This window comes from Dipteris shenzhenensis, chromosome 27, assembly GCF_047967505.1.
Source record: "Dipteris shenzhenensis isolate YYH24624 ecotype China chromosome 27, Dip_SZ_1.0, whole genome shotgun sequence".
NCBI classification, from domain to species: Eukaryota; Viridiplantae; Streptophyta; class Polypodiopsida; order Gleicheniales; family Dipteridaceae; genus Dipteris; species Dipteris shenzhenensis.
The window spans coordinates 34,234,636-34,258,928 of NC_141622.1; the positions used below are offsets into that span (position 1 = coordinate 34,234,636).

At 44.1% G+C, this 24,293-nt stretch overlaps 1 protein-coding gene across 4 annotated transcripts in view; it reads right to left on the reverse strand.

Annotated features, from left to right (window-relative positions):
- The window catches only part of LOC147884197 (putative phospholipid-transporting ATPase 12), a 78,368-nt gene extending 59,780 nt beyond the window's left edge, over positions 1 to 18,588 (reverse strand). For 3 of the 4 annotated variants that reach the window (XM_087398259.1, XM_087398257.1, XM_087398261.1), the window contains exon 1: positions 18,111 to 18,588. The gene's annotated coding sequence lies outside the window, so the exon portion shown is untranslated. Of the gene's footprint in view, positions 1 to 18,106 lie in introns of all 4 variants that reach the window. The other variant, XM_087398258.1, reaches the window with a different exon arrangement.
- Between the last annotated feature and the right edge of the window lie 5,705 nt (positions 18,589 to 24,293).

The window sequence follows — 24,293 nt, forward strand, 5'->3', positions numbered from 1 at the left end:
GACAGATGTACAGCACTGTACGGACGAATAAACGGCTCTGTGCAGTAGATCGGCGAAGCAGTACGGTGGATGACGAACCAGTGTACAAGCTATATGGACGACCAGTCCTATGGTGCAATAGCAATGCGGATGTACGATGTAGGAGCTGTATGGATGTACGATGCAGGAACTGTACGGATGGAGTAGGCTGGCAGAAGCAGTACGGAACTGCATGTACGGGCAGACTGGAGTTGTACAACCTCAAGGTCCTGCACGGCATGTGAAAGATGTACCAATGAAGACCTGTAGTACGAACGACAATGTAGAGATGTGCACTACGGAACTACCGTAAAGATGTACAACAGGCTACGTAGTAGGCTGTACAGCTAATGAGCAGCTAGAGTCAAGCTCTAATACCAAATGTGAGCACGGAGAGAGGAAGAGGTCATAGTTGAATAGAAAAAGATAAGAAAGCTTACAAGATTTGGGGTTTTGTCTTAGTGACAAAACCTAACCAACCCACTAACTGTGGTTAGGGGGGAAAACCTCTAAATGATGGAATAGTGCGCCTAACCCACTTATTACCATACATTGGTCACTGCCATGAATTATGGCTATGATTCCAACATTGGGCTCCTGAATTTCAGCTCTCTCTTGGTCAATGGCCTTGTGCATAATATCCTAATCAATCTGAGGCATATCAAACTCTAAATCATGCTGATTTTGCACGTGGCTGTAAGTGACCATTAGGAGGAACCTCGGATGTGTCATCATCATGGGGGTCTGAAGAAAACAAAGGCATCAAGCTGTCAAAGATATCAGTGGCATTAATTGTGGGCTGTTTTTGACAGTCCAGCACAGGCACAGATGATGACTCATCAAAAACAACATCCCTACTAACAAAAGCCTTGCCTGTGTGGGGCTAGTACAGCTTGTAGCCCTTGCTTTCTGAGTTGTACCCAATAAAAATGCATTTGACAACTTTATCATCCAACTTTGTTTGTCTTTGAGAAGGCACTTGTGTATATGTCAAGCAACCAAAGTCCTCATGTGAGAAATCCTGGGCTTATCACCTATGCATGCCTCATAAGGTGCATAGTGCCTAGAAACAACGTTTTTGGGCATCGAAAATGGTTCGACATTTCGGCGCAGTTTCCAAAACCAAAAATGGCGTTTCGGACAAGGTAGTTTTTTTTTTTTTTTTTTTGGGGGGGGGGGAGGGGGCAATGCCTCTGGAGCCTAGCCAGGAAAACGCATATATAAATAGTAGCAATGTACGAGCTTGTAGACACCAATGCTCATCTATAGAAGCAAAGTACTAGCACCCACACACCCGCCTCAAGAGTCAACCACCGAATAAGAACCCCATTGGCTGGTGTGGCAATTTTTGCTCTCCTTCTCCAGCCTCTCCTCTCATCCTACACCTTTCAGCCCGCTGCCCCTCCTCCTTGCTCTCCTCTACAACCTCTCCTCCTTGCTCTCCTTAGTGCTTGCTCTCTTCTCCTTGCTCTTCTCAGCCCTTGCCCTCTCCTCTCCTTGTTGTCCTTGCAGGCCTTGTTGTATGACATGTATTAATAATAATTATATACCTTTGTAACACTAGAATAAGTCCAATCATACAAATTTAGATTTTTTGTTGTTCTAAAGATGTATCGCTAAGCTAAATGATAAATTTAGCTGTTGGGGCTTCTACACCCGTGTAAGATAAAATGATGTAGTTGAACAGCTAATCACCACTTGGACGAAAATTCAAAGAATTTGAATGTCCGCTAAGGTGATAGAAAAATATACCTTTGTAAGACTAGAATAAGTCCAATCATACAAATTTAGATTTTTTGTTGTTCTAAAGATGTATCGCTAAGCTAAATGATAAGTTTAGCTATTGGGGCTTCTGCACCCGCGTAAGATAAAACGATGTAGTTGAACAGCTGATCACCACTTGGACGAAAATTCAAAGAATTTGCATGCTCGCTAAGGTGATAGAAAAATATACCTTTGTAAGACTAGAATAAGTCCAATCATAAAAATTTAGATTTTTTGTTGTTCTAAAGATGTATCACTAAGCTAAACGATAAGTTTAGCTATTGGGGCTTCTACACCCGCGTAAGATAAAACGATGTAATATAACCTTAAAAACCGAAACTCCGTTTCCACCGTTTCTTTTAGTGACCGAAACTCCAAAACAGCGTTTCCCACCCGTTTTTGTTTCCCCATTTCCAAAACTCATGGGAACTATATTAAAGTGTAACGGTTTTCAAAGCCTTGGTTGGACATCTATTCAAAAAATAGTTTGCACACATAACGGCATGCAGCCACAATTTGTTAGGCAAGTACTTCCCTTTAAGCATATGCCTAGCCATCTCCATGACTGATATATATTAAAATGGCAGCGGAAGATGCAAACAAACTGAAATTATAGAGCCATACAGAGAACACTAGAGATAACAAAATGTGCCACAACTGATCTGCTGTAAATCAGCCCTTAAACCAGGGCAGCAACTGAAATACAAGATATCTTGAATAAGATAAGAAAACAGGAGCTGCAGGAGAGGCTGAACTGAAGCAGAGAAAAAGGGGGGGGCACAAGAAAGCTGAAGCCTGAGAGCACGGAGGCAGGAGAAGCCTGAAACGAAGAGGCAGGGGCCTGGAGTGAAGAGGCTAGAGGAGCCTGAACTGAGGAGGCAAGAGCCTAGAGAAGAGGAGGCTGAAGGACCCTGGATGAAGAGGCAAGAACCTTGGAACAAGGGAACTGTAGAGGCCTGGAGCGAGGAGGCAAGAGCCCTGAAGAGGCAAGATCTGCTGCGGGAGTGTGGGCAGCCAACTGAGCAGCTGAGAGGGGGCTCTGAGGGGATGGTCAGGAGCAGGCTGTGTGCTGGAGCCTTGAGGAGCTGCAAGAAGTGATAGAGGAAGTGAAGGGAAGGAGTCCCTTTTATAGGGCAGGCCAGGGGGGGAGTCGGCCAGATTGCTTGGACCGACCAGCCTGGTCGGTCAGGTCAACTGGGCCGACCAGCTGGTCGGCCAGCCTACCCCCTCTGGCCCCCCTTGCTGTGTGGGGGCTGGTCGGCCAGCCACTCCTGGAGATGCTTATTCTCAACACCCCCTCTCAGCTCCAGGGTGTGGCACAAGACCCAGAGAGCTGGTATGACGTTGGAGAAGGGGAGGAGAAACAGATTTGGTAAATATGTCGGCGATGTTGTCGGAAGTGGTGCTGAATAGGAGCACAATGATACCGTCAAGAACCTTCTCTCGCGTGTAGTGGTACTGAATTTCAATGTGTTTTGTCCGAGCATGGAAAACCGGATTGCGAGCAAGGGCAATACAGCTTTGATTGTCACAAAAAAGTGTGGTAGAAGTGGGTTGCTGAAAACCACAATCGAGAAGAAGGCGCCGAAGCCACACAGCCTCACAGGTGGCACTACACATAGCCCGATACTCAGCCTCAGTGGAAGATAGGGCGACTGTGGGTTGGCGTTTACTGGACCAGGAGATAGCCGCAGAGCCAAAGAAGAAAACATAGCCCGTGGTAGAGCGGCGAGAATCGGGGTCACCAGCCCAATCGGAGTCACTCCAACCTCGAAGAGTGAGCGGGGAAGGAGAGGAACCACCGGCAGCATAAAAGAGCCCGAAAGTAGAGGTCCCCTGAAGATAGCGGAGGAGACGTCGAGCAGCTTGCCAATGAGAAAGCGAAGGGGTTTGCATGAAGGTACTGAGGGTGCCGATAGAGAAGCCGAGATCCAGTCGAGTGTTAAGTAGCCAAAGAAGAGATCCAACAAGCTGGCGGTAGAGGGAGGCATCAGGATAAGCAGTGGACCCAGAAGCAGAGAGTTTAGCGTTGGGATCCATGGGAGAGGTGATGGGCCGACAGTCAACCATGTGGAAAGTTTCGAGGAGCTCGTGAACATAGCGTTGTTGAGAGACAAAATACCCCCTCTTAGTCTGCCAAATCTCAAGACCCAAGGAAAAATGGAGAAGGCCCATATCCGTCATCTCAAATTCAGTTTGAAGAGCAACTTTAATGGCAAGGATATGATTGGTATGACTCCCGGTGAGGATTAAATCATCCACATAAAGAATGATGAAGGTATGAAGCTGTCCTTCATGAAAAAGATAAAGATTGGGATCAGCCAGAGAGCGAAGAAGTCCTTGGCGGCAGAAGAAGGTATCAATACGCTGATTCCAGGCCCGAGGAGCTTGCTTGAGACCGTAGAGAGCCTTGCGAAGGCGACAGACCATGAAAGGAGAACGAGAATTAATGAAGCCGGGTGGTTGATCCACATATACCTCTTCATGAAGATCACCATTCAAGAATGCAGATTTGACGTCCATTTGAAAGATGGGCCACTGATGGTGGGCTGCAAGAGCGAGGATCGTGCGGATGGTGCTCATCCGGGCGGTAGGTGCAAAGGTCTCCCCATAGTCGATGCCGGGTCGTTGGGCATAGACTTTAGCCACCAGCCGAGCTTTATACTTGTCGACAGAACCATCAGAGGCGTATTTTGTTTTGAAAATCCACCGGACACCAATGACGGAACGATGTGAGGGACGAGGGACAAGGTCCCAGGTGTGGTTCCGAAGAAGAGCATGAATTTCCGCTTCCATAGCCTGTTTCCAATGAGGCTGGGCCAGAGCCTGAGGAACGGTAGTGGGCTCACGAGTGGCGAGGATGCGAGACATAAGGGTGTAATTGACATGAAGGGGATCAGAAGAGGACGGTGGGAGATGGCGATGAGAGCGACGAGGCCCATCATCAGGGGGTGGTTCGGAGTAGGGATCCTCAAGACCGGAGGAGCGGAGAGTATCAATGAGCCATCGCGGAACACGTACCCCAAAGGAGCAGCAGACGAGGGTGGAGCCGAAGAAGGAGGCAGAGGAGAGAGAAGCGGAGGCGGTCGCTTCACCGGCTCTGGCACAGTCGGACCTTAGGTGAATTCTTTTGGCGGAAGGGACCGGTCCTGTTCGTACTTTCCTCGCGTAAACTTGAAATGGCTACAAAGTACCACTCTAGCCCTTTGCGTGGCAAGTTCTCTGTAAAGACTGTTTCATCACCTTTTGACGTCTGAGGCGATTTCATGTAAAGACTGTTTCATCACCTTTTGGCGTCTGAGGCGATTTCATTACAGAAGTTCGCCCCTTGTTCCAAAAAAAGAAGCACAAGGACCTGTGCGAATGAAAACAGACCAACACTTAAAGAGTTTGGTCGCTTAACCTGGCTCTGATACCATATTAAAATGGCAGTGGAAGATGCAAACAAACTGAAATTATAGAGCCATACAGAGAACACTAGAGATAACAAAATGTGCCACAACTGATCTGCTGTAAATCAGCCCTTAAACCAGGGCAGCAACTGAAATACAAGATATCTTGAATAAGATAAGAAAACAGGAGCTGCAGGAGAGGCTGAACTGAAGCAGAGAAAAAGGGGGGGGCACAAGAAAGCTGAAGCCTGAGAGCACGGAGGCAGGAGAAGCCTGAAACGAAGAGGCAGGGGCCTGGAGTGAAGAGGCTAGAGGAGCCTGAACTGAGGAGGCAAGAGCCTAGAGAAGAGGAGGCTGAAGGAGCCTGGATGAAGAGGCAGGAACCTTGGAACAAGGGAACTGTAGAGGCCTGGAGCGAGGAGGCAAGAGCCCTGAAGAGGCAAGATCTGCTGCGGGAGTGTGGGCAGCCAACTGAGAAGCTGAGAGGGGGCTCTGAGGGGATGGTCAGGAGCAGGCTGTGTGCTGGAGCCTTGAGGAGCTGCAAGAAGTGATAGAGGAAGTGAAGGGAAGGAGTCCCTTTTATAGGGCAGGCCAGGGGGGGAGTCGGCCAGATTGCCTGGACCGACCAGCCTAGTCGGTCAGGTCAACTGGGCCGACCAGCTGGTCGGCCAGCCTACCCCCTCTGGCCCCCCTTGCTGCGTGGGGGCTGGTCGGCCAGCCACTCCTGGAGATGCTTATTCTCAACAGACTGATATATTCTTTGTCTCAGCCAAGGGATTCTGCTGAGGAGTCTAAGGCATAGTGCATTGGTGATGTACGCCACGTAAGGCCAAAAAATCAGCAAATTCCTTTGACATATATTCACCCCCCTGTCTGTATTTATGTGGGCAATTTTCAGCCCGCTTTCATTTTCTACCAAGGCAATGAAATGTCTAAAACATGCAAATACTTCAGATTTGGATTTCAAGGCAAAAATCCAAGTATATCTACTAAAGTCATCAATGAAAGTGACAAAATAGTAAAATCCCCCAATAGTTGCAACCCGCATGGGACCTCTAACATCACTGTGAATCAACTACAACTTGCCAGATGCACCAACTCTCCCATCCTTGAGAAATGCAAAGCGGTGCATTTTTCCAAGCAAACATGCTTTACAGACATGCTTTGAAGCATAGTTACCAGGAACGACGTTCCGACGTCCGGAACGTCTGGAACGCTATTCCAGGTAGCAGGCCGGAACCGGAACGGCCCCGGAACGTCCAAAAACAAAAACAAACAAAAAAACCCCTAGAAAAAAAAAATATATATATATATATATGTATGTATGTATGTATGTATGTATGTATGTATGTATGTATGTATGTATGTATGTATGTATGTATGTATGTATGTATGTATGTATGTATGTATGTATGTATGTATGTATGTATGTATGTATACATACATACATACATATATATATATATATATATATATACACATCGAGCTTTTGGACTCCCAGCTAGGATGGAGGGTGGGCTAAGCATAGCTCAAAGCACTTTCTTCTAGCACGAGACCCTTTGGCAAAATCCTTCCAGAGCTCAAGTGCATGTGGGATGCCTCTAGTTGGGGACAGCCAAGCTGAACTGAGGTTCTAGAATTTTCTGTTAATTCCTTGGCTACCCCAGAGGTATCACACCGGTCAGTGGGATAACTCTATAGAATCAGTCGATGGGCTACGAGTATAGCAATGGGTAATGTAATATGGTTATATATATATATATATATATGTATATATATATTATATATGTATGTATGTATACATACATACATTCATACATACATACATACATACATATATATATATATATATATATATATATATATATGTTACATATATATATATATATATGTAACATATATATATAATGTGTATATATATATATATATATATATATATGTATGTATGTATGTATGTATGAATATATATATTTATTTATTTATTTATTTAAAGCTCTTTGAAAGTTTCAAATGGGTATTTTAGAGCTTGTATATAAAGTTTAAAGCTGTAAAATGTTACTTTATTTCATTTTCTAACATAGTTTTGAGCCATATGATGACGTGTCGTGTATGACATGGCGTTCTGGTTCTCGTTCCCCCTTCCCCGAACATTCCCGTTCCGACACCCAAATTTCTGAAACGTTCCCGTTCCCTGGTAACTATGCTTTGTTTCCACCGGCACTCCGGAGCTGAGGGGCAGACTCAGCCATGACGAATGCTAGCACTAAAGGTTGGCTCAGTCTAAATGTTCCCTGCACACTGGGACTTCTCTAGATTTCGTGAAAGAACATTAATTGTACAAGATGTTAGAGGGAGGATGGGGATTTTGGGGGGGGGTGGGGGTGGGGGGGGGAAGAGAGAGATTAGATCTGTCCAACCTCCTCACGAGCTCTAGAATGGACAGGAAAATTTTAGAGGCTGGCAGGAACAAGCCCAAACTCATCCTCTTAAAACACAACATAGTGCAGTTTCAATCTCATGATAGTCACTCATAAGGTTGAAGCCATTAACTCCATCACACATAGAAGGGACTAGACTGCACACCTAACACCATCAAAGAGAACCTAATATCCACAAGTAGCTATGGTTGAAATGGATATAAGGTTTTTGCGGATGCCTGGTACATAAAGTACATTGTCTAGAGTGACTAGACCACTAGATACGTAAGTAATAGCAACTTCCCAATGCCTTTTACTGAATGAGATGCATTATTGGCACATGTAACTGCTCCCCCCTTTGGTGCACTTATAAGTGAGTTGAATAATTTCCTTCAAGAAGTGATGTGCTTACTAGCACCATTGTCAAAGAACCAGGCATCAGAAAAAAAGTACATTGTCTAGAGTGACTAGACCACCAGATATAGAAGTAATGGCAGCTTGCCCAAAGCCTTTTACTGAATAAGATGCATTATTGGCACATGTAACTATTCCCCCCTTTGGTGCGCTTGCAAGTGAGCTGAATAACTTCTTGCAGGAAGTGATGTGGTTACTAGCACCACTGTCAAAGAACCAGGCATCAAAAAATCAGAAATTGTCATGCAGGCATCATGAATGTCAAGATTATACTGACAAAGTAACAAGAAAAGCCCAATGCTGATCATGCGCAAAATTATCTGACTCATGTCCGTCATCTTGACTAGGAGTACCAGAAACTGCAAGACCAGACTCCTTTTCAGATGCAATTCTCTTCCTGCACTTAGTGATGTTATGGCTAGGTTCCTGCAATAGTTACATCTCTTTTTCTTTTTCTTCTCCCTAGAAGTAGATACATCAGAGGAATGACCAGCATGTGTATGAGGGGGCTTACCAACTGAAACTTTCCCCAGGTTAAAGCGGGTATTACGGGAGGCTATCTACAGCCTGACGAACAAAAGCAGTACCGCCAAGAACATTGTTGCTTTCATTGCCACCACACCGCTGGGCACGGCAAGAAGGATTGTCCGAAGTGGGTTGCCGAAAAGGCTACAAAACCGCCTACTTCGTCTGTCGCCAATGTATTGGCTCTTCCAGCCCCGCTTCCAGAATCCATCCTCAGCTACGAATGCCATCATTCCTACTATGAACGCCGTTCCCACGGTGGTCTTTCAAGGTAAGAAGCAAGGCGACTTGTCAGATCAAAAGAAGGCACTTATTCGAGCGTACGGCACAACTAATGGGCATCAGTTTATTGTCCGGTTCGATATGGGGAGTTCAGAAGATGCCATCTCCCCTCAGCTTGCCAAGACAGTAGGGTGCACCTTGGTGCCTCACGCGCTTGCAGTGGATGAGTTCACACCCAGCTTGCGCACACACATCACGCATTCGGCCATCCATTTTACGTTTTCAGTTCAGAAGGCCATTTTTACGTGGGATTTCATTTTGACACCTTTGATGGGGTGATACATGATCCTCGGGATTCAGTGGTTCTGTCAGCATGTAACGACGCCTGATTGGGGGCATGACACCTTCACTATTGTGGAAGGTTTACTTGAGCCCGCTGTGATATGCGGTGATCGGAGCATACCAGGGATTTTATTAATATCTCATATTCAAGCAGGTCGTGCCGTCCGCAAGGGAACCATGTGTGCACTTGTTTATGTTCACTGCCAGATCACTGCAGTTCAAGCTGCTCCGACAATGGGCAAGTTGTTGGAAAGGTCACCTCCCCATCTGTAAGCCCCCAAATGAGGAGAGCATGGGGGGGGTGAACCTAGGGTTTGAGTGTCTGTCACATGGGCATCTGATTGGATGCCATGTGGGCAAGAATCAAAGAGATGGTGGGTACCTGGAGCTAGGATGGATCTGCAGTAGCAAAAGGCGAAGCAGTAGCCAGCACAAGGAACCCGTACGGCGCAGGACACGTGGCTGGGAAGAGGGCCTGGCAGAGGCACAGACATTGCAGGGAGTGCAGGCCCAGATCTGCAGCAGGAAAAGTGGCTGTCACTGGGCAGGAAACAGGCCTTTTATAGGCTGGAGATATGCCTTGAAAGGAGGGCCAAAGGTCCCTGGAAGTTTGGGCCAGAAAGCCCTGGTTTGTGTGCCTTATAGGGCTGGACCAGCCACAGACTGGTCGGCCAGTCTGTACCAGGCTGGTCGGTTTTTATCAGCCCCCCCTTGGGGCCTATATAAGGAGGCCATTCAGGCCTCATTTCATCATCACTTTCAGCAGCAGATCCAGAGCAGAAAGGAGCAGCAGGCAGCCACCCTCTGGACCTACATTCAGGAGGATAGAGAGGTGCTACCAGGGCTGCAGACTTAGCCAGGAGGCTGCCCACCTAGGCTGGTTTCCAGACAGCAAGGTGGAGTGGATCATTCTAGACAGAAAGTTTACTTACGCTCGAGGTGGAGCACGCGGACTCTAGTCTAGAGATAGCCAGCAGATAGGAGAAGGACTTTGTGGTAAGATCAGAGGACCACACTATTGGTGGGACTCTAGATCTGTCACTCTTGTATTGTGTCCATAGTTGTGGACGGAAATATATTATTTGGTGGTTTCTCTATCTAGTTTGGTTCATTGTCTATTGATGAGTCGGCACACCTATTGAATGCACATAAGTAAAGAAGTTTGTGATTCCACACCCACACCGCACACTGTGTGAGCTCCTGGGCATTATTTCCGCTGCGTGTACCCTCTGTTGGGTATTTTCTAACATGGTATGAGAGCCCAAGTAGGAGGCTCACAAGTGTGGGAGCCTGAAGGCAGGGACCTTGCTAAAGGACGACCCTGATTCAGAAGCTCTAGGGAATCGACTTCCACGACTGGAGGATTGTGCCCTTGCGAGAAGGAGGGTGACTCAGGTTCAGTCAGGTGCGTTCAGAGTTTTGGGTTACTGCATTTGAATTTGGTTGATTTTTCTGTGTGGTATATACAACAGAGATGTCGACAGCCTCTTCAGCCCCTGCTATCCCTTCCTCCTCCTCCAGTTTTCTCTCTTTCACTATCCCTAACTTTGGAGAGTCCGGGAACCTAGACGGGACTAATTACCCGATCTGGAAAGTGAAGATCCGGAGTCATTTAGTGGCTCGGAAGTTGTGGAAGCTGACCACGGGAGAGGAGTCGAAGCCGGCAGACATGGTGGACAGTAAAGGGAAGGTACTCATGGCAGTAGACAGAGAAGAGCTTGAAGCTTGGGAAGAAAGAGATGCCCATGCCCTGGCAATAATAATAGGGACTACGGCGGACTCTGTTCTTCCGCATATCCAGCTGGCCGAGACGTCAGTAGAGGCGTGGGCCACCCTGAAGGATCTATACGAGACAAATAATACCTCCCGGATCGTGCTTCTTCAGCATCAACTCTACAATCTTGATATGGAAGAAGGCGATACGGTGCATGATCATCTGACGAAGGTCAAGGTGGTGCGGGATCAGTTAGCAGCGATTGGTCAGAAGACGGACTCATGCCATCTAGCCTTGATGGTACCGAGGAGATTGCCTCGGAGTTTCAAGAGCTTTGTTACAGCTGTGACAGCAGGACAGAGGACCAAACCTCTGACATTTGAGGAGTTGTGTCCCTTACTGCTACAGGAGGAAGCTCGGGAGAAGCTCTACAACGAGGACAAAGACGACAAGTCGATGCTGGTGAAGGATTCCGCAGGTAAAGGAAAGGGCAAGCCTAACGGTGGCAAGTCCAATAAAGACGACTCTGACGATGAGGGGACTTCGAAGAGGAAGCACAAGAAGAAGTGTTTCTATTGTGATACGCCCGGACATTTTGCAAAGGACTGCAGAAAGAAAAAGGCGGATCTGAAAAACAAACAGGAGTCTGACCCAGATTCAGAGGGAAAGGCCAAAGCTAATGTGGTAATCGAAGAATTGTTCCTGGTGACATCACCGAGTGTTACCGAGGTCAGGTATGTTGATCCAGAAGTCACAGTAAGGATGTCTGACATAGAGATGTGGGTCGACGAGGAGTCAGATGCCTTTGTGAAGGTGAAGGACAGTATGGAGCGCTTGGTACCTTACAGGTGTGTAGCTGTTGACACTGACACGAGGGTGGATTCCATGGAAAGCCCTAGGGTCTCATGGTCAGATGGATGCTGGACTTCACAAGGGGACAGTACACGATTACACAAGATCTTGGCGGGTGCCTCATTGAGGTACAGGGTTTGCTTTCAGAGCGAACATTCAGGCAGTACAACAGTCTGGTATGTATTTGATATTCTGCATTTGAGCCTTTATAGCATGCTGTGGAGAGATTCTGCTCTTCATTTGTCTCAGGTGATAAGAGATTGGAAGGAATTGGCCTTCTTCGAAGGCAGAAGGGGAAGTATTGGTGCTTCTTCAAATCTCGGACGCAAATTGCTAGAAGGTGGTGGACAAAGAGTACTGAAGCCAAAAGAGTACCTGCTTGAGAACTCAGCGAGAGTTCATGGTCCAGGTTATCTGGAAATATTCATCGGTTGCAAACCTTGCCAAAGGAAGGACGGGTTGAAACAGACCCTCAGAGCATGGTGCCTGGAAGACTCCAGGTTGTTCACTCAATATGAGGGGGACGACTGAAAGATCGTGACGGCTGGGTTGCTCGAGTTCAGAGGCGGGAATGTGACTGAAGGAGGTGGTACCAGGAGGTGCTACCAGAGATGGACCTGTGTACCAGGATGGTGTGCGGAAGCAGAACCAGACCTGGTGGAGCAGGAGCCACTGGATGAAAAGTCAGAAAAAGATTTCGACATCGAAAGGTTCCAAAGGACTACGACCAGGGAGTTACTGGAGCATTTTCATCGACGTGTTGGCATTGGGCCGAGATGTGTCGGTGAGAGGGGGTGTTGGAAAGGTCACCTCCCCATCTGTAAGCCCCCAAATGAGGAGAGCATGGGGGGGGTGAACCTAGGGTTTGAGTGTCTGTCACATGGGCATCTGATTGGATGCCATGTGGGCAAGAATCAAAGAGATGGTGGGTACCTGGAGCTAGGATGGATCTGCAGTAGCAAAAGGCGAAGCAGTAGCCAGCACAAGGAACCCGTACGGCGCAGGACACGTGGCTGGGAAGAGGGCCTGGGAGAGGCACAGACATTGCAGGGAGTGCAGGCCCAGATCTGCAGCAGGAAAAGTGGCTGTCACTGGGCAGGAAACAGGCCTTTTATAGGCTGGAGATATGCCTTGAAAGGAGGGCCAAAGGGCCCTGGAAGTTTGGGCCAGAAAGCCCTGGTTTGTGTGCCTTATAGGGCTGGACCAGCCACAGACTGGTCGGCCAGTCTGGTCGGCCAGTCTGTACCAGGCTGGTCGGTTTTTATCAGCCCCCCCTTGGGGCCTATATAAGGAGGCCATTCAGGCCTCATTTCATCATCACTTTCAGCAGCAGATCCAGAGCAGAAAGGAGCAGCAGGCAGCCACCCTCTGGACCTACATTCAGGAGGATAGAGAGGTGCTACCAGGGCTGCAGACTTAGCCAGGAGGCTGCCCACCTAGGCTGGTTTCCAGACAGCAAGGTGGAGTGGATCATTCTAGACAGAAAGTTTACTTACGCTCGAGGTGGAGCACGCGGACTCTAGTCCCAGCAGATAGGAGAAGGACTTTGTGGTAAGATCAGAGGACCACACTATTGGTGGGACTCTAGATCTGTCACTCTTGTATTGTGTCCATAGTTGTGGACGGAAATATATTATTTGGTGGTTTCTCTATCTAGTTTGGTTCATTGTCTATTGATGAGTCGGCACACCTATTGAATGCACATAAGTAAAGAAGTTTGTGATTCCACACCCACACCGCACACTGTGTGCTCCTGGGCATTATTTCCGCTGCGTGTACCCTCTGTTGGGTATTTTCTAACACAAGTCATGGTGGATCTACTCCAAAAGTTCCAAGACATCATGCTTCAGGATGATCTGCCACCCCAGCCACCTCCCAACCGGACCGGAAGACCATCACATCGATCTGCTTTCGGACTCCACACCTCCAAGTAAGTTTCCTTTACTTACTTTCCAAGTCTATAGAGGGTGAGTTAGAGCAGCAGTTGTCTCAGTTATTGCGCACAGGGTTTATTTTATAGAGGGTGAGTTAGAGCAGCAGTTGTCTCAGTTGTGACAAAGAAGGATAAGTCTGAAGGATTATGTGTGGACTACTAAGCACTCAACAAGCTTACAGTCAATAACAAGTTCCCTATGCCCTGCATTGAGTATATCTTGGAAAGATTCAATGGTGCAAATTTTTTATCTAAAATCGATCTCAAGAGTTGCTACTACCAAGTCCGGATTTTTGAAGCTGGCATCCCAAAGACGGCTTTCCGGACAGAGCAAGCTCATTACGAGTTTGTCGTCATGCCATTTGGTCTGAAGAATACACCACCAACATTCAACAAGATGATGTCTCAAGTATTTACAAATTATATTGGGAAGTGCCTGTTCATTTTTCTCAATGATATCCTTCTATTTTCCGCTACGGCAGAGCAGCACAATAAAGATGTGTGATGTGCCCTACAGTTATTGCGCGAGAACTAGCTATATCTCAATGCAAAGAAAAGTGAGTTTGGGTTGCTGAAAATCCAGTATCGTGGATACATCATTAGTGCTCAAGGAATCCGATTAGATCTAGAGAAGATTCAAGCTATCACCAGTTGGGCTGTCCCCACGACAGCTCAAGATCTAGAGAAGATTCAAGCTATCACCAGTTGCGCTGTCCCCATGACAGCTCAAGATCCGATCCTTTGTGGGATTGTGTCAAGCCTACAACTCACACATGGATGGATTCTCAACCCACGCAGCCCCTCTTACAGATTTATTAAAGGCGGTAAAGACATGCAGACAGAAAGTTCCGGTTGGCCACAACAGCACTAGTTATGAAGATTGCCTCTTGGGATGATCCCATTTCTGATAATCACAGACTTGGCAATGCCGCCATCGGGGCAGTTTTATAGCAGGAGGATAGGCCCGTGGCATATTACAAGAGGAAGCTCAACGATGCCAAAAAGCACTATTCAGTTTACAATAGAGAGCTATTTGGTGTCATCAAGGCATTAAAACATTGGAAGCCTTTCCTCTACAAAAGGACTTCTCACGGTCAAGAAAGATCACCAAGCCCTTAAGTGGCTTCAGACAATGCCTAGTTCACAATGGAGTGATCGGTATATGTTGTCTTTTAAAGCCACATTTTTTACAAAAATCATGTGCTCCAACCAAAGAGTTGACCTCAGAAGGTCCCACAATAACTGTATGCAACAGTTCTAGCAAGCCTTAGCTCTCTATGCTTGACACTTATGAAGTTCATCTCTCTGTTGCTTTTCATAAAATTTGGCTGACATACCTTTTGACTTTTTACGTTTATCATGATTCTCAGAGACACTTGCATTTGCTGTCCAAATGGTTGTATACAGTCTCACACCTTTTGCAATGACCTCCATATTCTGTTGCTTGTCTCGGATGGGTCATCCATAGGAATATCTGTATTCAAATGAGTGAACCTGCCATTCCTGGGTATAATATGGCATGAGGCTCCAGAATCATCTAGCCATGAATTAATATGTGAAGAAAACTTATATACCTTTGTAAGACTAGAATAAGTCCAATCATACAAATTTAGAATTTTTGTTGTTCTAAAGATCAAAAATCTACAAAGAAAATAAAAGAGAAAATGAAAGAGAAGAAAAAACAGGTAAACAAAAACTTTTATGAAAAACAAAAGGAAGACATACTTAGCAAGCAAAGCAACACTTATGTCGTCATCAGGCACAAATTTTCCATGTCCCAAAGCTATAGTCTGCGCAACAAGCAATTGCAATACATATTCTAAATCATTTTCATCTTTAGGAGACGACCATGAATTTCCTCACCTGCCTATGCCTATGCCTCTGCCTCTGCCTCTGCCTCTGCCTCTACCTCTCCTACAGGTGCATTTCTTCCTCTGCCTTTTCCTGCAAAAGTACCTTCACCCATATCAGGTTTTTGTTTTCCAATATTCTGAAACCCTAGAACCTTACATTCCACAATAGAAGCATGGTCCCTCTCTCTTCTTTCCATCACTTTTTGTGACTGCATTGGACTTTTACCTTTTACAACAAATGCCCTGTCTTCATCGCCTCTTTCCACTTGAGAACTTATACATTCTTGTTCTCATCTTAAAGAAGATATCCAATCACTTCTTCAAGATTAGCTCTCTTGGAGCAAGACTTGAAGTATATTGTTCACAAGCGTGACTCAACCCATTAATAACTATCTGAACCAAATTCACACTAGAGCTTCTCTTCCAACTAAGCTTGCTCATTTTTCGTCTCTTTTATCCTAGAGCAATTCAATCACTACCTATTTCAAGATACATCAGCCTTGAAAAAGGCTGATATTCTTGAAGTATTCTTTGTTGCATACAAGCCCTTTAGCATTTTTCAGGTTTTTGTAGTGGTGGTACTGCTTTGAATTTGTGAAACTAAATGCTGCTTCCCTGGAACAATCCTTGATTCATTCGGTGTGTCCCTTTTCTTTCCCTTCAACAATATACCACACATAAAAAGCAAGGATGCAATTCTTGGCAACAAGCTCCCGTGTGTGATTCCGCATCCAAGATATTTGCAACACTGATTGTATGATCTATCATAATTCATAGTAAACATTTTTTATCAATCCCTGACCAATATGCACTTATGTCAGGCCTGCATATGCATTCACAGCCATTCCAACTGTTCAAGAGTGTGAGTTGAAGGCAACAAACCATTTTACAAGCCGCATACAAGTTCCAGGATGAACAGAACAAACACAACGAAGAACTGAGGTAGATGGTGGCTCTTTGTTTACGTATTTTATCCTGAATGCGGCACTGAACTGAGGCAGGTCGTGGCTCTTTGTTTGTGTATTTCTTCCAAACCCGGCCCTGAACTAATGTGGACAATGTATACCTAGATGAATCCAGGAACATTGCCAAACTCATCCACTAAAAACACAACATAGTGCAGTTTCCATCTCACGATAGTCACTCATAAGATTGAAACTGCCCTGAACTGATGTGGACAGTGTGTCTTTGTTTATGTATTTTATCCCGAACCCAGACGAAGCTCTTTGTTTATGTATTGCTTCCGAACCCAAATGAATGGTTGCTTCAACAACCAAAAGCCACTTCCATCCTTACGTCACTACACGTCAAGCTGGCTCTTGTCTTTTCCCGTCAAGCGTTTTTCTGTTTATGAGGTTTATTGAAGACATTCAACGGAGGCAAAACTAGGTTGAGCTATAAGAGGAAGGAAGATCTTTATTGGAAGACAAATCTTGAGGCATGACTAACTTGAGCTAGTAGAGGAGTAAGGCTTTGACATCAAATGTCAGATTTTGGGATGGGAGGAGGACACCAAACTATGGAGTTGTATTGAGAATGCAAGACTTGTGTTACAAAGAATAGCAAAAGTCAAGAATATATCCCCTACAAAGGAAACTAATCCTAATACTAACCCCAGGGAAAAACCCTCCTAATTGGAGTGAAAAGTGCCCCAAGGTGTATTCATACCACACTACTTATAATCTAAGAAGCCAGCAGTTGTCCTTCAATTCCTTCAATTTGTTCTGCAAATCTTCCGTGAGCAGCAGGATCTAGTCACATAGTCCCAATTTATGTTAATGTATGTGTCTATCCGATCTTAAAATTTGAGAGTTTTTTAAGCGAAAGAAAGAGAGAGCAAGAGAGAGAGAAGGAAAGGAAAGAGAGGGAAGGAACGAAGGAGGAGTAGAGGGCTCAGTAGCTACGAACACTAAAGTTCCCATGAGTAAGCTGCCATCTACAATTATGGGATCTCTTGCATGTTATACTCAACCAGCTTCTATGTTGGTCTTATAGACCCTTACGGTCTTTGAAAGATGGCCATTCCATTTTCATTATCATAGTTCGTTTGTGTATGACCAAAAATATGTAACATGGTAGCTCGCACATGGACACACACAGTAATGTTTCAGGAAATAACTGGAACTGAGTTTTATGGATAAGTACTACCTGATCAACAAGAGAGCCGATCAACACATTCTCTTGGAAGAAAATCAGAGCAAAGAACTGGCATGGATGCAGAAAAGCTTTTTTGGAGAAGCACTTAATTTGTCATTCTTTCTTTGATTCCAGAGACGCCACTTAATTGGTGTAGAGCTTTGCAGTTGGAGAAGACGAACATAGGAATATCGAATACCAATCAACATTCGAAAGGACGCGTTTTTTTGGGAGCTTGTACGTACGTACTTGCACTAGGAAACACCCTCGCACATATCTTGGTCTCCCATAAATTTCTAAATAGGTTTCTATGTATTTAGCTTCCAGAGGTCGTGGCACAATTTGTTTCTAGTTGAGTGAGCACTGCAGATGACTTTTGGTTGTAAGGGCATGAAGGGACACAATGTTAAGACACAGCCTGACCGTCGCTACGAACCACAATTCTATCAAACGAGTGAGAGTTCACTCTAGTCAGTTTGAGAGAAAGTACTTTTTCTGTCAAATGCGAAAGCCATCTGGAGAACCAACCTGCCCTCTGCTCTCGCACCGACGACTGCTGCGGTACAAAATGCCAAGGCTCTGCGCTACTGAACTGGAGCTTCCCATCCCATGTGAAAAAGGTTTGGCATTCCTGCTGCGGCGTAAGAAGTCGCTAAATGTGGATAATGCGACGAAAGCGAGGCAATGCGACGAAAGCGAGGCAATGCGACAAAAGCGAGGGAGCACAAAAGAGAAATTGCAGTGAAGAAGGGTAACGTGAGCGACAAGAGGAGCGATGGTGATGGCTGTTGGCTCAGTGAGGCAAGAGGGATGGGGGGTAAGAAGCAAAGCGGTAGGGATGGTTAAAAAGGAAAGCGAAAATGCTGGCTATTGTTGTGGAGGAGGTACGAAAGCAAAAGGAGGAAGGCAAGAAGCCGAATCTGAGAAGCGGGTGATCCGATGCAAGCATGAGAGCGAGGTGAGCTATGAATGAGAATGCGGAGGATTGTGCGAGGAGTGGAAGCAAACCACTAGTCAGTTGAAACGAAGAGAAGATAACCTTGAACTTTAGAGGGAAGCAAGGAATATAACAGCATTCAGCCATTGCCTTCGTTGACCAATTACCACCAAGCACCCAAATCTACCCCCCCCCCTTTTTTGTAGGTGCACATTGGTCACTTTTCCTTATTTTATTCTTCCTTCTTCTCATTTGTGTATTTTTTATCTTCAATACCATATTGTGATTTGTGTATTGCATTGTGTATATACAATACAATATCATACCACATCCCTACACTTCCTCTCTCTCTCTCTCTCCATCCTCCCCTCGCTTCACACCATCCACCACCCAACCCCTCCCGCTCTACGCGCATTGCCGCCTCGCTGTGGGATGTTCAAATGTTGTAATCAATCACTCGTCTCTTGACCTGTGCGTGGACAAGGGGGGCATTTGGACAAACTCTCCTTTTACCCCGGTGGACGTGTGCTAGCTTGAATGGTCTTGCACCACATCAATCTCCTTCTGTCGGACATATCCTAGCTCGAATGGTCTTGCACTACATCAATCAATGCCCCTTTTGCGTTCGCCCCATTTGAATCAACCCTTACGTTACATCTCTCTCATCAATGGGTCTCCTCACTTTACATGTCTATCAAGGTCTCAATGGGTCTCCTTAGTTTTAAATCTCTTACTCCCATGTTTTATAAGTACTCCTTGCAAACATACCTCCCTTTAAATAATACCTTAAGAACTTTCTCCAAAGAGTTATACACTTTGAAATATATAAGATAAGGAATACATATTCAACTTAATCTTCGCACTGTGCGAGTGCGTAGATTATTGTTAAGAATTGTATACAATGTCATAAAGCACTTAGAAAGAAGAAGTCTAAGCTTAAATATATAAGATAAGGAATAAGGTTCAACTTAATCTTGGCACGATGAGAATGCATAGCTTCTTGTTAAGAATTTTATACAATGTCATGGAAGCACTTAGAAAGAATAAGTCTAAGGTTAAACAATGGACACGGGGTTCTTACTTCTACTTGTATGTCACTAGTCATCCTTCTCTTCACCACAAACATGGGCACACCCATTACCATTTCCCTAGCTTTAAAAATTCAAGTCTTCCCTCATCGTCTCAACATAACAATGTCATATGGCTCCCCCCACCAAAAGGTTACCCATGCACAAAAGAGGCGATGCTTTCTAAAGACATAAATCCAAAGGTGCTTTACTTTAGCTCACCTTGACACGTATAACAACCCCCTCCATCCCTCAACCCACCCCCCACCCCCTCTCTCTCTCTCTCATTTATGTAACATTACATCCCTTACTAGACCTAGAATAAGAGGGTGAACTCTATTTTTATGCTAGATATATTATGCATACTAAAGACATACCTACCACAATAACACTTTTCAACTCTTCCCATGTATTTATGCATTTCCTTAAGTGCATGCATACCAAAGTCTTACTTTTCAAACCTCTTTACTCAAGGCATATTCAAAGGAGCTTTTTCTAAAGTCCATTGTACACAACTTATAGCCACAAGGCCACTTTTGCCTTTTTCATAATGATAACGAGCTCCACCTATCTTATTTCTCCCTTGTATTTTCTTGCCCTACAAATAAAGCAATTACGTGCACTCTACAAGAATAAAATCTGTTATTTTGAAGCACTGACATTTTTTTATGGAAGCCATCCATGTCAATAGCTTGGGAATGTTGATAAATCGAACGATGGTGTGGAATGGAATGCAGCGCTACTTGGTTTTGCATTGATTTTCTTCTTCATCATCATCTTCTTCTTCTTTTGGCCGCTTTGCGAGCTTCTTGTGCATGTTTGGACACCTAAAACAACTTTCTTTTCTTTTTTGGTTTCAAAAGCATGATTTGTGGGTAGCTTAATTGCATCATAAATCCTTTATGTTCCAATGTGTGTGGCATCTACTAATGGCTGACATTACAGTGATTGAAGAATGAATTTCACAACTTGCTAGAGAGGGCACGGATGATGAAGGTTCTCAACACTCTAGCGAAGGTATGCAAATACATGTCTTGATAGAGAATCACTTATATGTTCCATGCAAGGGTCTAAACGTTGTACATGGTTTTTTGTGAGTGCACTACAGAGATTGCTATAGTAAGGAAGGAGAGCATTTCGAAAGGCCCATTGACTTAAGGATTGGAGGCATGATACTGGTAATGATAAAGTCATTTGTTATGCTAGACATATTTTGCACATATTAAAAGACATACCTACAATGATAACACTTTTCATTGTTCCCCCCCTCTCTTCCCCACACAAGAGTGTGAAGCCCACATTTATGCATTTTCTTAAATGCATGCCTACCATAGTCTCCCCTTTCGTACCTCTTTACTCAAGGCATATTCATATGAGCTTTTCTAAAGTCCATTTTACACAAACATATAGTCACGAAAGCATTTCAATTTTATCTCTTTCATCATGATAAGCTCCACCTATCTTGTTGCTCCCCTATATTGTCTTGCCCTTCAAATATAGCAATTAAGTGTACTCTACAAGATCACAATCAATTATTTTGAAGCGTACACATTTTGTATGGTAGCCATCTATATTAGCAGCTTGGGAATGCTACTGCATTGGAATTTGGTATGGAACTGGGTGCATGACCACTTGGTTTTTTTTAGGCCATCTATCCATATGGGTTGGAGAGCTAAATGGCATCACTTTTTTGGTTTCAAAAGTATGCTTTGTGGGTAGCTTACTTGCATCATTAATCTTTTCTATTTCATCTACATGTGGATAATGCTATAGTGATCAAAGGATGGATTTCACAACTTGCTAGAGAGGGTATTGGAAGATCATGGTTCCAGTGCTCTAGCAAAGTATACGATTGTGTGTCCTAGTGGAGAATTATTTCTTTGCTCCATGCAAAGTTATAAACATCATACATGGTTTGTTATGAGCTCAATTTGGAGATTGCTAAAGTGCACAGGGAGAGTATTTTGTAAGACCCATCATGTTCAAGAAAGGAGGCATGATACAAGCAGTGATGATGGGATTTGTAGAGCCAAGGAAAGCTTGTCTAGTCGGTTCAAGCCTCTCTATTTCGGTTTAGTCCTTGCCAGCCATATGAGTGGCAAGGCCACTATCAATATGATACTTTCATGTTTGGTTATTTCTGCAAATTTATCATCATAATCGATCCCTACTTTTTGGGTATAGCTCTTTGCAACTAATGTGGCTTTAAGCTATTCAATAGTATGGGTAGAGCAGTTTGGAAATTACCTTTATAACATAACATCAAAGATCTCTCACATTTCATATAAAACTTGAGAATATGCATACATCAACCTCTCAGAAACCACAAAAGTGAGAACTCTGAAACAAGAAGGCACTATCCAGCAAATCATACAACAACACCAAATAAAAACCACAAAACTTGTAGGAAAATCCCCATAGGATCATAGAGCAAGCTCTCTTCTGCTCAAACTGGACAATTGGTGCCCGAAGAATCTCTAAAAATGTCTCTAATACACTTGTCAATCCTACAATTTAATTTTACCACTGTTTCTCCACAACTTGTTTCCTCAAACTTTCACAAAACTTTCCAAACACCTGTACTTCTCAATGCATGAAATATTTGGCTTGAACCAAGCAACAAACTTGTAAACTAGTAGCCTGCAACAACATATAGAAAGCTCTTGGTAGCACCAAGATGCTCCTTCCAATAATCTCCAAAATCTCAAATGTCAGAACCAATTCAAGAACAATAAATCTAGCACCACAACAAAGCTCAAACGCTCTTCCTATATGTGTGCACACAAACCCACAACAACACCTAAAAACCACAACCAAAATTGGTGTAATATCTCTCAATCAGCTACTAGTCTTTGCAGAAGTGATAAATTATGATAAAGAAGTCAAATCGATGCACTATAAAAACGAAAATTGTAGCTCTCAATTTTATCTACAGCTTTTGTTCAATTATCATCTTGACATTCTATATGTAGTTCTAGATATGGTCTTTGCACCAATTGACTATCTGTGAAGATTGCATCTCTGCCACGACTCTCTTGTGTCAGGATCTCCTCAAAACACAGCAATGAGATCTCCCAAATCAGCTCTCTCATTAAAAACATGACTTTTTTAAGCTTTTGGGCACTACAATTGCCTCTAAAACTAGTTGTTCATGCAAAACACAACCACATATCTATTTTTAGCTAACATGCACCCATACAACCTCTGCTTTTTAATCTTTTCCATTTTGCATCCAACTTTTCCCTTGAGAACTTATACATTTTTTGTTTTCATCTTAAAGAAGATATCCAATCGCTTCTTCAAGATTAGCTCTATTGCAACAAGACTTGAAGTATATTGTTCACAAGCATGACTCAACCCACTGATAACTATATGAACCAAATCCACACTAGAGCAACTAAGCTTGCTCATTTTTTATCTCTTTTATCTTAGAGCAATTAAATCGCTACCTATTTCAAGATAGTTAGCTTGAAAGAGGTTGATATTCTTGAAGTATTCTTTTTGTATACAAGCCCTTTAGCATTTTCTAGGCTTTTGTAGTAGTGGTACTACTTTGAACTTGTGAAACTAAATGCTACTTCCCTGGAACAACCCTTGATTCATTCAGTGTGTCCCTTTTCTTTCCCTTCAACAATATACTACACATAAAAAGCAAGGATGCAATCCTTGGCGACAAGCTCCGGTGTGTGATTCAGCATCCAATATATTTGTAACACTGATTGTCGGATTTATCATAGTAAACACTTTTTATTGATCCCTGACCAATATGCACTTATGTCAGGTCTGCATATGCCATTCCAATTGTTCAAGAGTGCGAGTTAAAGGAAATGAACCATTTTACAAGCCGCATATAAGTTACAGGATGAACAGAACAAAGGATGGGAACAAACACAACGAAGAACTGAGGTGGATGGTGGCTCTTGTTTATGTATTTTCTCTTGAATGCAGCATTGAACTGAGGCAAGTCATGGCTCTTTGTTTGTGTATTTCTTCCAAACCCAATCTTGAACTAATGTGGATAGTGTGTCTTTGTTTAGGTATTTTATCCCAAACCCAGATGAAGCTCTTTGTTTATTTATTTACTTCCAAACCCAGACGAATGGTTGCATCAACAACCAAAAGCCACTTCCATCCTTATGTCACCACACATCCAGGTGGCTCTTGTCTTTTCCCATCAAGCATTTTTGTGTTTATATGGAAGATATTTTATTGGAAGACATTCTCATGAGGCAAGACTAGGTTGAGCTAGTAGAGGAAGGAAGATCTTTACCAAAAGACAAATCTTGAGGTATGACTAGCTTGAGCTAGTAGAGGAGTACGGCTTTGATATTAAATGTTAGGTTTTGGGATGGGAGGAGAACACCAAAATATGGAGTTATATTGAGACTGCAAGACTTGTGTTACAAAGAATAGCAAAAGTAAAGAATATATCCCCTACAAAGGAACTAATCCTAATGCTAACACTAGGAGAAAACCCTCCTAAAAGTGCCCCAAGGTGCATCCATACCACACATCCCTTTGCAACACCATATTGTAAAAAAAGACAAAATAATGATAATAACCAGCATATACTGTGTTTCCCATGAGCTGGGACCCCAAGAGTTCTAAGATTGGGATCCAGCATGGTTTCAAAAGCATGGATGCAAGGGTTCCTTGCTTCAAATGAGTACTTGGATTTGGATTTTAGTGTATCGAGATTGGGTTGAA